Consider the following 16,345-nt stretch of genomic DNA (forward strand, 5'->3'; position numbering starts at 1 on the left):
AAGAAATACAAATATTGATGATGCTGAATAAATAAATAATTTTCATTGTCGTCATGGTCATCATCATTGAGGGGCAATAATTTGGTACACAATACTTAAATTCCTTAATATAATAGCCCTTTTATCCTTAAAGGATGTTACACAATGATAACTGCCAGTGGATGACTCAATGGCAAACTTCCCATTAATTTTAATGGATCTGGATAGCACCCAATAGTAATCAGCCTCTAACTTGACAGAAGGAAGAAAACAATTATATGAAAGCAAAGTGGTTAGTTGTCACTCAGCAAGGACAAAAGTTGGGGAGGGGAGTTGAATTCAACATTATTCATAGCTCTAGAAGATAATACACGTATGTATGTAAATATATATATATTTGCATAACGACACAAATATTATGTTATATACAATTACAGAAAAAGAGACAGTGAGTACAAAATCCTGAATGCCACTTTATTTTAGAAAATAAAAGCTTGAGAGTCTGTCATCATCCTTCTCCTACAGACATAGGAAAACTGACTTCCTGTTTAACAATAACACCATGAAACAGGCCTCAGCACTTCTGCCAGAACCAAGTGCCAAAAATGCAAGGTATTTGTCATAAATGTATTTTGAAATGAAGACTATGGGAAATGTGAGATGAGTAACTTTCTCCTTTACTTCCTTCCTGTGAATCTGTGATCCACTCTCTCTGTCTCTGTATGTTTCCTTTCTGTCATGTACTATGGAGCCCAATACACAAGGACTCTAACATGCTGTTTGTATTTAATTTTCAACATGATACAATCTAACATTTTCACAAATATTATCCATTTTATAAGATGAAAATGACAAACCATGCTAGCAGATGTTAAAGGCAACATTCTCCCATCTTTCACCACAGATATTATTAACTCTGTTGACATGAGTGTAGTCACCTTAGCTTAGCACCAGCATAAAGTATCAAGAGAATGAAGCCCAATGTATCACTTGCACAGTAATTAATTACCCAGAGCTGTAATTACTGTTTGCCGATGGAACCGTACAGTAGTAGCCTCCCCACAATAAAAACAAACCTCCTTCGGTTTTTCAGCCACTGGATTCTTTCAGCATCATCCCTTCCCTCCAAGTCAGTCTGGCCTCCTTGCTTGGTGTCTCTGCCAAATTCTTGGCACAGAAAGTGAGGGGGAAGAGGCCATACCATAAGCGTGTTGATAATGAGGAGATAGAAATAGCAAACCAGCTGGATTGCCCTAATAAAGTATGTCTGGGATTCAGAGACACAACAACACTCTGCTCTTGTAACTGTACTGTGTTTTTAACCCTCTAAATTCAAGTCTCAGACTTTTCGTGATTCTGCTTCAATCTATTTGAAGAATGCACCAGAGCTTCAGCAAATGTTGGATGTAAACTTTGATTAAATGTGACATCTATTTATTGCATTTATTAAATGAACCTATGAACTGCACTGTCTACCAAATGGTAGCCAAACTGGAATAAATGCAAAGTAAAATAATAGAAAACGGAAATCAATAATAAATACTGAAAACAACTTAATTTCACTATCATAAGCTTTCATGTGTGTGAGTCCATTTTATTTTATTTCAATCTAGTCTAGACGTGCTTTTGCCTTAATAGATTTTTGATGATTAGGATTCAGAATTATTTGCCACTTCTGTATGAAAAAGCCTCTATTTATAGATCCAAGTGGAGCAATTGCAATGACAGAACAAGCAGCAAACTCTTCAATTGAACCTTCAACTACAGATAATTGTCCCAAATGAAGATTTCTGTCCAGAATTAAGCAAATAGAAGACTCTTCATGCAACAAGGATTTCTGGGCTTCTACTTCCTATTGCAGCTCCTGAACCTCTTAAAAGGTATTTTGATACCTGGCCAGGGACAACTTCCTATAGCACAAAAAGATGAGTACAGAGCCAGCTGTTGCTAGGGAATAATTATAACCTAAAAACATGTACAATAACAAAATGGTCAGCATTTCAACAGGAAATATATGCACTTACCCCAGAATGTGAAATATTCATTTGGAGGAAAAGACTACCTTCAGGAAAACATTACAATCATCTAGATTGAGGATGGCAGTTGTTGACTATGTATTAATTATTTGGTAGTTTCCAAGCTTTTCCCCCATTATTTCATTAGTTGGTGGTTTCTCCGCTTTTGTGGGGGTTTTCACTACTTTGAAAGGTTAACTGCATCTCCTAAAGTTTAATTATTTAAACCCTAGTAAGAAATGTAAACTGAATTAACATTGTGGACTACACTTTTGTGTTTGGCTCTGCTCACCAGTGTAATGTATCCCTGAGAATGTCTCTGAAAATAAATGCAGCCCTTTAAGCAGAATGATATTCCCTCACCCTGACCTAGATCATATTCTGCATACCTAGTTAATAAGGTGCAACAGCATGCATTGCACAACTTATCCAATTCAGTTTTCAAATACTGTAGCTTGAAGTCTGTTGTGTGCCTTCAAATGATATCCAACGTAGAGCAATTCTAAGGCGAGCCTTTCATGGAGTTTCTTGGCAAGATTTGTTCAGAGAAGGTCTGCTTTTGCCTCCTTTGATACTGAGAGAGTGTGACATGACCAGAGTCACCCAATATGTTTCCTTGGCTGAACCTTGATTGCCAATGTTCAAACCACTACCCCACACTGGTTTTTAACTTGAAGTACTTCACCTATAAATATTTGGAAGCAACACTATTTCCACAAACAGTGTTTTTTCTCTCTCAATCACACCAGTGAAAAGCATGCCAATGAAATGAATTTTAAAATGCCAGTGATGTGTATTTTTCAGCATTCATTTTCTGCAGCTTGAATTCCCAGACAGAAATAGCATCTAGTATGGCAATGCGAAACCATGTAAAAAGCTTTCAACTTGCTATTCCAAAGGTAGACAAGCTGTTCAAAACCAATGGCCAGAAGGCCATATTTAATGAGCATATTTCAGTTACTTATGATTGACATAATTTGCATGTTGCCTCAATGGCCATGGCAAATGTTAAATTACATTAGTGAGTTTAGGTCTTTCCAAGCAGCAAAACAGTAGATTATATTCTTATTAATATATTAACACAAGACCTGATCCAGCTGCAATAGCACAACGCCTCATCCTTCCTTCTGCGATATTTAAGGAGAAACCTTTATGTGTAAAGAATGGTCTTTTCAATGCTGCTTAGTTGTTTGGAAAGGTCCTCATGCTATACTGATTTTACCCTGAAAGTGCCCTCAGATTAATTACCAAATATGTATTTTTATTAACCCATCTATGACAGCAGGACACCTAGTTCAAACCTGCATATTCCCGAGTCACATATAAAGCAGGTGGTTCAGAGAATAGTTGAAATGCAAAGCTCTTTTCCTGCCTGTACCTTATAACCAGTCTGTCACGCTGGTACATTTTTCCTCAGCTAAGCTTTGGAAATGTAAGTGACCTTGACTACAAGAAAAGACTTGAGGAAAGAAGCTAAAGGGTGGTCAGTGGTAGGCATTAGAAACATTCTGATTGTGTCAGGCACATGATCGATTCCCTTTAAAAATCTATGGCCATCCAATGGCAATATATGGCCTTCTCATCCTCCTCTAGTCTATTTCTGTACAGACTTGGAAAACCGAAAATGTGTGACTAAGGCAGCAATGAATCTTAAGGCAGCAATGAATATTGAGGTAGCTCAAGGATACATTGCTACTGGTGTTGGATTTGTCCAGTATGAGCACAGATACAGGGTTATGTACTTCCCTTATTAGCCAAGTACTGAAAGCGACAGAAGAAACATGATTTGCAAGCAATTGATACACGTGATCAATGGAAACATAAAGTCACCAATAATGGTCAGAAGTATTCAAACCTGCAAGACAGTAAGGTTTACAATATAATGACAAACCATCTTGTTGTAGCAAGGTTTTTGTAACATAAGTGATCCTATACCAATTACTATTTACCACTGATAATACAATAGTATGTATAAATAGAGCTGTAGGCAGAAAGAAATTTGTGTGTGTGTGTGGGGGGGGGGGGGGGGGGTTGAAACATTTTTAGCAAATCATGAAGAGTAGTTCCATAACACAAGATAATTGACAAATCAGGCTCCATCGATAACTTCAGTGGACACTCAAGACAGATAAACTTCAGTGGACACTCATGGGGATTTGGTTAACCAGTTAAAATTCATGAGTAAACCAGGGTTTTTTTAAAACCTGAAAAATTTCGGGGGAGGGTGAACCCCTAACCCACCCACCCCTTGGCTACGGCCCTGTGTATGAATGCAGTTATAATTCTACTATCCTTGTTTTGGACTTATCTTAAATCTAGCCATCACATTTGCAATACCTCTCTTCTCTGCGTATAAAACAGACATTCCAAACAATGAACTTTTTCTTCAGCTTTTTTTCCTCCTACTTAGGCCCACATAATTTCTCACATATAACATTAAAATTGCAACATGTGAAAATGTGCCATTGAAGTTAATTTTGGTATAAAGTCTGTTTCCCCTATTGCTACTCTTCACGTGTATCACCCTTTACACTTAAAGCCTTTAAGGGACCCATTTTTCCTTTTAAAAGCCTTTCAAATGTTACCTACCTTTGAGCTTTCAGGAAAAGTCAAGCCACAAACTAAAACCAGTAAGAAAGCAATTTTTAAATGTATATAACAACAACAGTAAGAGCATTATAATTCGAAACTTGTGGTCTCTAGGTATTTGGAGATTACATAGTTCAAGCCCATGATCCAAGACTAGACTTGAGAAATCCAAGTCTATAGAGTACAGAAAGAAGGTATACACAGGATGTTCAACCTTTCAGCAGTTCTATTCCCACTTCTCAGGTTTCACTTTGTTATCACCATACATGACTTAGTAGTGAAATCTTCCAAGGCAGATCTGTGTTCTCTTCAGAGCAGCACACAAATTGCAAAAAGAAATTTATTTACTTTTCTATTGTGCTATTTGTGCTCTTGTGATTCAACCTTTTCTTCCTTGTTTTCTCCTGTTTTTGTATGCTCTTTGGTTGGATCTTGCCCCTAGCTCCAACCTTACCCCTTCCTTTAACTTCTCAGTTGTAGGTATGGAGTCTGTTTTGGAATGACCTTTCCCTAAAGATATAAACACCAGAAACTATTTCATGGTGAATCAGGTCATTGGTCCATCTTCTCTACCTAACACTTTTGGGCAAATGCAACCTTGGTGTTGGTTTTCCTCCTCCCTCTCCAACTCTTTTTGTGCTCCTCTTGTTGCTCTTGAGGCCAACATTTTAAAGAGGTCAGAAGATCCTTCCTTCCATTTTTATATAAATAAAATTTCAAAATCAAAGCTGAACTTCTAGCAATTTCTGGTTGGGGTGGTAGTAGCTTTTTGCAGTTTCTGTGATTACTGGGCAAAACTGTTTCCACATCTGTTGACCACCACCTGGTCTACACTAAGTGGTCATTATTCTCCAAGTCCTCAGACAAGAGCTTTTTCTGAGATCTATTTGGAGATGCTAAGAATTAATATGGGATCTCTGAAAAACTGACCTCTCTAATGTGCTATAATGAAGGGCATTTTCAAGACAACCAAGAAAGTATTCTGTCTGTCTACACTGTCTTATCTCTCACATTTACCACTGCAGAGAATTGTGTCTTCTACAAAAGGAAAAGCCATCAGTCCCACAGAAGTAAACCCTTTGTTGGCAAAGGACTGGCTGGCATTCTGTACTGCTAGTGTCGCTCAAGCATGCATGTGAACTTTTGCATTGGATCATAGGTAGATATGTGATATCACTTCAGTGCCCAAGATATGAGGCACTCAGTACAAATATGCTCACTTTCTCACAAATATCTATGCCAATTGTTCTCACTCTTTGATTCAACAGCTGTTTTGGACTTCATCTGCAAGAATCCCCCACCGCTGGTCAATCTGTCCTGGGGTATCTAGGCAATGAATCCCAAAACACATTAAGGATCAAAGCTCTAGAAGCCGAGGAAGTTCTATCCCATGACCAGAAGCCATTATTTAATTGCTCCCATGTGTAACTCTCTGAGAATGTCAGCTCTATCTATACCAGAGAGGCTACTATACCATTGAAAACTCATTACAAATACTACCTATATTAAAGTGGTATTCTGAGGAACACACTACTATCTTGAGGTCTACAACTCATCTGTGTGTCGTGCCCTCCTCCTCCTGAGTGCCTCTTAACAAAGTAATTTCCTCCCAGGGAGTGATATGTGTATGTGTATATATATATACACACACACACACATATACATACATGCACACATGTTTATCATCTTCGGATGTCATGCTCCAAATTTGATTTTGTGTGTGTGTGCGTATGTCATGCTCCAAAATTTCAGCTGTAAATATCATGGGAGTATTGAAATCCATGAAGATTGGCAGTAATTGTGTTATCGTTGTGTCAGTAGTGATGATGTAGCTGTGTGATGTATTTCTGCCATCCCTGTAAGTGGCTATCATGTTGGTATACTCCCTGACACATTCCCTGAGTGGTGGGGCACAGGTGATGTTTCCATCTACCCATTTTACTGTTTTTGTTCCTGTTTTGATTCACAATGTACATTCTCTTCGCTTCTATTCTGAATACAAACAGCATATGATGAGTCTTCCACTGATGAAGTATTTTCTGCATTTTGATTAATAGGGCCAAAAGATTGCTCTATAACTTCTGGTATTGTTCACCTAGCTCACAACTATTATATTTTGCTGAACTCAGGTGTTTATTTTTTTATTTTTCTGCACATATCTTCTATCCTTATGACAATTATATTATAACTATGTCTACTTCATTTTAAAATTAATTCACTGGAAATCAAAATGCTCCACTTACAGTCATGTTTTATTTCACTTCTATCAGTAAAAAGATTTATTATGACTTGCAATTGATAGTTTTCATTTTTGCACTTAATAAAAATTTATTTTGGAGGTTTACACTTTTACCCCCCAATACCAGCTTTTAATACCAATGTATCAGAAAAGAAAATACTGGAAAATGCCCTTTCAGAGCAGAAAATACTGGAAGTAATTCAAGGATATAGCATTCTTAATAAGATGATAATAAGGGCAATATATTTGGAGGTGGGCCAATTTGTTTAAGAAAGAAATATCTCTGTGGATAGAAGTCTGGATTTTATTAAAAAAAATTACAGCATTCTTATAATTACTCAGAATGTAAAATATCTTATATGTAAGAAAGATTAACTGTTTCTGGCACAGCCAGCAGCTAAGAGTTCAGAACTTCGGCTAACAACCTAGGGTATGTGAAGCGTTCCTTTAACATGGCATTGAAATATAAGAAACAAAGAAAATATTTCCAATACAAAATTCCATACCACAAGAATAAGATTAATCAAACAGGCAATACACATGGTTAAAGCGACTTCTGTAGGAAACGATAATCTCAAAATAAAGATATTCAGTGAAACCTTCTACAAATCACTTACAATAGAGAAAAAAGAGCTACTTCCTATAATCAAGGCTTTCACTCCAGAATAAAGTCTGACAAGTCCATTTTCTTGGATGAAATTATTTATTTAATCATTTACATTTAAAGTTTGAAAGTATAACACAATGGGCATTCAAACATCTAGGTTTATTTGCAACTAAGGATCCATATAGATTTCTCAACACTTATAAGCTATTGCTACAAATGTCTTCAAGAATGGCTGCAACAGCACATCACTTGATCATGGTTGTTACTGAACTCACATGATGTAAAATGGAGAAAATGTGTTTCCCACTTGGATGAAAAAACATATTAGCAATATGTTCTCTAATTGCCTTTTATTTCTTGTAGCAATGTCATCAGATCGCAGTGAAGCACCCAGTACTGAATTTGTGTACTTTAATTTATGTACAGGTGTTAAAACTTTAGTTACTGAATTCAACGTGAATGTTAAAATAAAAGATAAAATGTAAGACAGTTTTTAACAAAAATATTTATGCTGATTGGAAACTAGATAGATGTTTTAAAAACTTTGAAATCCTTGTCTTGTAAAGGTCATTTTAATTTTCAAACTTTGTTAAAGGGGTTTTCCTTTTTTCATTTTAAAACATTCCTTGGAGAAACCAATTTGCAGTGGCCAGTTCAATAAACTACAGAAACTAAAAATAGCTTGGCATGGGTGAAGTTTAAACACAATACATGAATACATGACCAGGAATATTCCTACTTAATTCCATGGGACTCACTTACTAGACGGAATGGGCAGAATTGAATTGTTAGTGCTTTTATAAGGTAGATAGACCCAACAAATTCAGTGGATAAATAATGAATGAACATGTTTAGCTGCAAGCTAACAACAACTAATCAATTTCTTGATCAAGAGGTTAAGACAATATTGTATTATGCCATTTACATTAGTAAAGCTTTACAATTTTCAAAGAGGATGAAATCAAACCTAAGATAGTCAATGCAATGTTTTCCTCTTATCCTGTAACTTAAAAAAAAAAAACATCAGGAAATTACTAACCACCCTTAGAAAAAAAAAATCCTAATCAGAAAAAGAATGTTTTTGCATGTCTGCTTGCTGTGAATATATGTTTAAAAGCTGGTTTTCTAACTTGAGCTTCCATGCTCTTTTTCCTCGCCAGTAATATTTTCTCAGCCAACAGACACAGAATCATAAAAAGAATATCAGGCTAATCACTCCAGTCAGAACATCTCCAACAAATACTCCCACTTAAATGAGATTTTCTACACTGCAGGAATAATCATAAAATTACACAGTCTCGTTTATCTTAGCAGCTGATTGTTACTTTCCATGTATAAATATAGCTGATCTTGATAATTTCGGCTACATTACTTTTTTCTTTCTTTGATTAATCAGTCCTGATTTTCTTCTGGGTGTAATTAAATGGTTCTCAATTACCTAATAGAAGGTGTGGCACTCCAGAACAGACTGTCATAAAGCCACTTGCCTCAGTTACACAATTACTTTCTTTAAAAAAACCCACCAAAACAAAATCTTGAGAAATGGAGAGGGAGGTGAGAAAATGATTTGATGAGATTACGAACTAGCATATAATTAGAAGTGAAGCCACTTGCAAAAATGGCATTACTATATTTCACTTCAAACTTACAACATAATTTCTCAAATGCAGAGACACATATCTTTGTCACATTTGCAAAAATTTGTGACAGTTCCTTCTGGCAAACAAATTTAGTGCTGTAGTACATATATAATGAAATTTGTAAGGAGGGATATAAAATGAAATGCTAAATTGGTTATTCATACTACATACAACAATTTGGAAGTATCTTCTATACTAAATAAAATCCTTACTCAAATTACAAATTTACAGATCCTCAGCTTCATTTCTAATGATAGCAGATCACATCACTATAAAGTAAAAGTAGTGCAGTAATTACAACAATATAAAGCAGTTGCTTATGTTTCCTGTAATTTACCAATAAAAAGGACAGAATAACACACATTTCAACTATACTGCTGACTTATTATTGGATTCAGCCAAATTACTGTATAGGCAGTTTCAAACTATATTCAACACTATCAGCAATAGAGCACCTTGAAAAAAATTCTTACTCATATTAAGCCAACAGCATTGCTGGAATTCAACTGTTCTTTGGAGATTTGACCCTTGAAACCCAGAGTAAAGAGATACATCATAATGGATTTCCAGCAAGCATAAAACTGTCCAAAACCTAAATTCACATCCTGGCTGAGTACATTCTAATTCAGTGACAGCAGCATCCATTTTTGTAGCTCTCTTAAAAATCCCCCCATATAGCATGTATGCTCCATTTTTCCACTAGTTATTCTACCATGTGTTTCAAAGAGCAACACAAACCTAGTAATTTTTACAGCACAATCTTAAACATGTTTAGTCTGAAATAATTCCCAGTATATTCCGTGGGATATACTTCCCAGTAAATTAAGTCAGACTTGCAGCCTTAGTAAAATAAATCACAACTGCAGGATTACAGCCATAAGTAGCATCTTCAAAATACTCCTTATCTGTAAATATATGCACTGAATATTTACAGTATTTGAAATTTGTAAAATATATAAAATCTAACAAATATTACATTGAGATATATAGAGAGGGATAGAGAGATAGTCCAGCCTGATCATAGATGAGAGTATCCCTAACTATGGCTTGTCCTATAATGCTGAAGTGAAATATCACATCTGAATTTTTATCTATTCTAATATGACATGTGCTTCTTTTTATAATGGGCTTTTATTGTAATTTTAAATATTCGAAAAGTGCCTGTGAAAAGAGACCGTGAAAAGTTAAGAAGCAAGCGAAGGCAAAATGTAATCCAGTGCCCCACCTTCTGAGAACCCAGTATTCCCTGAGACAACACAGTGAACGACCTTTACGTCCTTCAGACTTGCCTAACAGACCCCATCATCTATCGCAAAAGCCAAATCATCTGATCCTAAACTAACTGTCAACTGCTTGCGATGGTGAGGAAGCCAGACATCAATCAATCAGTTTTTATCAGAGGTGCTCTTCGGTTTTGCTGTTGTGCTCATCTTATCATCTGACCCAGTTGTAGGCCTGACTTCAGGAGCTTAAAGAACTTGATGGCAAAATATGCATTTGTTTGCCCAAGATGCACACTGTTAAAAGAATAGGCCATTTATTTTTAGAAATTTGCGATGTTTTTAAGACCACCTTTCTCCTATATTAAAACGTGCAAGCTCGAATGGTGCTGTCTTGCAATTTCATCTGAATTTTTGAACTAACACTCAGCGTTTCTGTGTTTATTACACATGATAATCTCATTCTCATTCTGTATGTATCATGCAAAAAAGCTATAGGAGTATACACACTTGTACGTGTGCATATGTTGGCATGTGGAAGTACACACACACATAAGATAGAGATATGCGAGTGTGTGAATTTGTGTTTGTGTACACCTCAAGGTTTTTACAATATGTCCTATTACATTTTGTTTATGTAAACATTATTGTAACATTTGGACCGGACTGCTAACATTAAAGTTCCTGGTGTCTGATGCAGCTACAGTTAAATGTATAATGTTTAGAAAAATATGAAAAACATATTTTATGTTCAAAATCACTTACTGCAACACTACTATGGGCATTTACCTTATTGCAAACCCAAATGAATATAATGGAGATCATTTCAGAATAAACATGCCCCGTAAAGCAGCAATTACCTACTGGTAATAAATCCCAATAAACTCAAACTGACTTCTGAAAAGGCATACATGAAATCATGGTGTTTGAGTTTTAAAATCTTGATATTAAAGCTTTGCTGAAGCAAAATTTTAGGAGACTGAGGCACGGTGAGCATGTATTCCAATGTGGAAGCTGGATGCAAAACTCAAACCCTCTCATCTAGGAATTGTAGCTTAGTTTTAGGGTTTATTATCAAAGTCCTTCAAGTGTGCCATCAGTTTTGGGTTTCAACTCACACTGAAAATTACCTTTTTCAGTTCAAGAATTGCCTTTGTGATTCGGATGAAATGGAAGTTAAAATTAAATCTAAGATATCAGAAATCATTAAAATTATAGATATAGCCAACTTTTTTCATCATGCCAAAATATTCATAAACAGATCCGATGAATACATATTTGAATGTATCTATATTATTTCTCCTTCTGTAACAAACCCTTATTACAATTGTAATTGTTCTTATAATTTCATTGAGAATAATGAGCTGAATAAGCAACATACATTCCTCTCATTGCTATCACATTAGTAAGACACATGATACAATAAGATACATCACTTAACAGACAAAGACAAAATGCCATGTCACTGGGAATTCTTGCATTCAAACAAGTTGTTGATTTACAGTAATATTTGGAGTATGTTAACATATCATTCTGCATGGTTCCAGTCCCAAAAGAAAATGCACATATTTACTTTTATACAAACACATGCTCATTAAAATGAATCTATTTAAGCAGACAAAAGCCATAAAATGTGCACCTAGAGGAATATATCAATATCACCTGAGCAGCCAAACATTTTTTAGAAGGTTGCTAAATAGTAATGGTAACATGAGAGTTATAAAAAGCACAAAGTAGTGTATTGACAGAAAGGCAGATTGTATTCAAGATGCAAATGTTTAGGTATAATGGGAAGATGTACAAATTAATTGATCACAATGTTACAAGAAGAGAAAGTAAAAGGCAGGAAAAAATCTAATTACAATATAACTTTTGTTTCAATGTTAGATAAAATAGATGAATTCAAAACAACCTGTAACAAAAATATGTCCACTAATCAAAGCTTCTCAAAGTTCAAAATCCCAACTTGCCAGATAAACAGATCCATAAGAATTTATGACAAGAAACTTGAACTGCTTACTTAAATACACCTGTCTTACCCCCAATATCGGATACCAAGCTTTATTCACTATGCATACACATAATCAATGTGTTAAAATAGGAAGCCATGTTGCATGCAGGATAAAAATACAAATATAAACACTGCGTCTACTGAATGATGCAATAGCAGGCAGAAAACAACTCCAAGATCCTTTGATTTACGCTTGGCGATCAATAATAAACACACTTTCCCTGTTCCTACCTAGCTGTAAATAACTTTGGCCTGACATGGCTTGAGTGGTGCCTCCTTCCTCCTTTCCTTTCATAGATGCAATCTGAGTTCTTCCAGTAATTCCCAAAGTTATAGAATGCCCTTCTTCTGATGGTTTTCTGAGGCTTACGCCCAAGTTTCTTTGCAAAGCTATATTGGAATCATGAGCTACTTGAACTGGGTCAGGCAGGGAGTTATATTTCTTTCTTTTTTTAACACAATAATGTTTATATTTTTATGCTAATGTGATCACATACAGTGAACCTCAAGAGCAGATGAGGAGAGATGCTTATGAAATAACCTAAAACCCCACAGAATAACGGGAACAAAAGCTCATGAAAAGTAACACGATCCTAATCTTAAAGAACTATAGCAATTTCTTTTGACTACTCCTCTTCTCTGCTGACTGAAAAAAGTTCACCACAAGAATGTGATCAGTTTTCCACATTTTAGCTATAGAAAGTGAGACAATTGAGAAATATTTTGTTTTGATGACAGATTTGATACTCAAAAACACTTTATTGGCAAGTTGCTTTCTCAGAGCAAAACTATATTTCATTGCACGTTCAAACATGTGTAGACAGGATTAAAACACTGCACATTGTGCATAACTTCTCAACAGATTAAAGCGCCTACAAGAGAGAGAGGGGGAATCAAATTGGTGACAGCCATTCACAGCTATTACCAAGTCAGGATGGCAATACCTTTACAATGCATTAGATAAAGCTAAGTAATCAATAGAGATGTCAATACCAAGAAGTGAGTCATTTGACAGTATAAACATTATGCTCTCTGCATACTTCTATGAGGTTTTTACTGTACATTATATACCACCAAAAGCCCCAGGAAAAGGTGAGAAGCTACTGATGACACAAATGAACTCGTTATGCTATCTGTAACTACAATATGAAATCCTAATGTTGTTATATAATGTTATAAATGGAAGGATGCACATATTTGGTAATAATTGAATGCAATAATTCTGCTCTTTTCTAGACAAAAATGCTCATATTAGGGCTGGATTATGGTTAGAACGTCCAACAGATTGAGCTTTATGTCTCCAAAAAGTGATACATTTGTATGACAACATTTCAACAAATTGCTGCAAATATGAACACAAATGCCCCAGAGAGATTTTCAGCTGAGCTATATATCAATATTTTATTAAGGTGAATAGCAACAAAGTGAAATCCGCATTTCATTTTTACAGGCTCATGGAATACTTTTATCAGTTCAGCAATCTCCAAGGGGATCTCAAACTGATTAGGCAAAATTATTCAGATTACACCTGGATTCTGCTCGCTTGTCATTATTCCATGAGCATTAGGAAAACTGATTTAATTGTCAGCTTCTCGCATTTTGAAAAAGAGGGATTCTACCTGGCAGTGTATCATAAAATAACACACACTCTTTCCGACAGTAACCTCTATACTAATCTATGCCTCAAAAACAACTACCAAACGTCCAAGCTACTTGGATAAAATAATGTCGTCCTACAAGAGCAATGAAATTAACAGACTTTCATTCTAGACATGTTTGCCAAATGCACAAATTATTACCGCGCTTGAAATAATCCAAATGACACCATTCTCTCTGCCCCCCTTTGTGTCATCTCAGAAAGACAATCTGACGGTAATAGCGTGACACCCTCTCGGACATACCTCTGGGCATTAATATTTAAATCTTCCCTATCCCTTGTGATTGAAATTCAACCTTTATTCACAAACAAAAACTAAATCAATGTTCTTAGAGTTCAAACTAGATCCCTAAACAGTTTGCCACTCTCCATGCACAGATAAGATAAACTTTCTTTGACCCAAGAGAGGAAGTTGCCATGACGATCAGAGAGTCTACTTTCTATATTGATATTTGCTGATGTAACAACAAATAGAACCAGATCCTAGGAGTGATAATGGTGATTAATTAATACTAATATTGATCCTTACAAGCAAGAGACAAGGCTATTAACTTGAAGCTTGAAAAGTCAATTGTTACCTGTGGCAGAGATACCACTGACTGATTTTGAAACATAATAAACAAATGTGCTAGATTTATGCTAATACCTTTAAAGAGACCACGTCTCTCTTCCCAGAGTGGCATTACCACATTCAAGTCCATTCACTTCATTGCACCTCACATCCATAAACAACATTAAACTTCAGCCCTGGGAAGAAGTTATTTAAAGAATCTATGTATACCTGTACTCCATTTCCTTTCTCAATCTAAGTCCTCAGCTTCATTGCTGTTAAGGAAGGCAGAATTTCATGTTTGTGTCAGAGCATCACATATGGGCTTAAAATTCATTATCCATTTCTCCATTTAGTTTCTTATATGAATTTACTCACAGCTTATGAAAAGGCTATGACAGAATACCCAAAGGTGTATCATTCAAATAAGAAACGAATACAAGCTTTATCCATTCTTGGTAGAATTGCATTGTACAGTCTTAATATATTAGCTGTATTTCCCAAATTAAAAATGGATATATATTACTGTATTATCATCACCACCACCACCAACAACAACAACAACATTTATTTATATAGCACCATCACTATACACGACGCTTTACAGATAAAAAAATCACAAAACAGTTCCCCACCCTCATGCTTACCATCTACATTCATATATGTTTAAAAATGTCTGAACATGGGCTAAACATATTCAAAATTTCCACTTTGAAAGGGATAAGGCATTTATTTTTATAGTTTGAAAACCCAGTGCATCTCCTAAGGAACTTTTTTTGTCTTAAAACAATATAAGCAACGAGGCAAAAGTTAAGCCTTTTAAATCTTTATTTCTTTCAATGGGAAGAAGAATGTAGCCTTACTGTAATTTTTCACTAAATGGCATGGATCGTTATTTCAGTCGGATTGTATGCAAAATATTTAGCTATAGGAGTTTTTTAATAATGTGTTTATTTATTGCTTTGTCTTCATTTATTTACTGATATACCAAATGTCTTTCTTTAAGTTCTTTTCATATAGAAAGAAATAGATGACTTCCTGTTCTTCTCACTTCATGACCCTGAAACCTGTATGAATCTGCATCAGGTACTGCATAACTAACAAAACTATGATTTAGCACAGAATAAAAACAGAAGCGAATTACCCAAATGGCTTGTTTTTTTCCTTACAGATAAACCAGGTCTTTTACCTTGTCTGTAACAGAAGACAATATTTCTTGCACTGTAAAAACTTTTCCCAAATAAATATGTGGTTCTCCAAAGGCCCAAATCACCATTTATGATTCCTACCAAAAGCATATGGGCAGGTGCTTACCCAAAGCTCTCTTTGACTGAAAATAATCTTCTAGGTAGGTTAATTAAATTGATATATAACCAGATTGGTTAGTTGACAAACCATAATCTATTTACTGGGTATTTCAACACGAAAAATCTTAAAACAGTTTCAAATTTCAAAACTCAACTAACCCTCCATATGTTGACATTAAAATTCTATGCCATAATTTAAATTGATAAATACAGGTATTGTTCTTGATTATGAATATATTAAATATATGCATGTCATTTATTAAAATTATCAAAGATACTTTGTTTACTTTAAGAGTAGGGTCTTTTTAAATTTTGATACAAGTGTATAGCGCCCTTAAAAATATGTGTGGTTATTTTGTCCTCATCTGGAAATCACAACTTTCCCAAATTATTCACGTATTGAACTGTGTCAACTTTGAATAAGTTACTTATAATTCTTTACATCAGTGAAACACTGTCAATTGTTTAAGAACTGGGATTTTTGGGGGAGGATTCCCATCCCCAACCTCTATAGATTTAGGAACAACACAT

General features: G+C 35.2%; 1 protein-coding gene across 2 annotated transcripts in view; it reads right to left on the reverse strand.

Moving 5' to 3' along the window:
• Window positions 1–16,345, reverse strand: part of zfpm2 (zinc finger protein, FOG family member 2) — a 372,116-nt gene that overhangs the window by 349,572 nt on the left and 6,199 nt on the right. The gene's annotated exons all lie outside the window — the stretch shown is intronic.

The sequence above is a fragment of the Anolis carolinensis genome, chromosome 4 (genome assembly GCF_035594765.1).
Source record: "Anolis carolinensis isolate JA03-04 chromosome 4, rAnoCar3.1.pri, whole genome shotgun sequence".
NCBI classification, from domain to species: domain Eukaryota; kingdom Metazoa; phylum Chordata; class Lepidosauria; order Squamata; family Dactyloidae; genus Anolis; species Anolis carolinensis.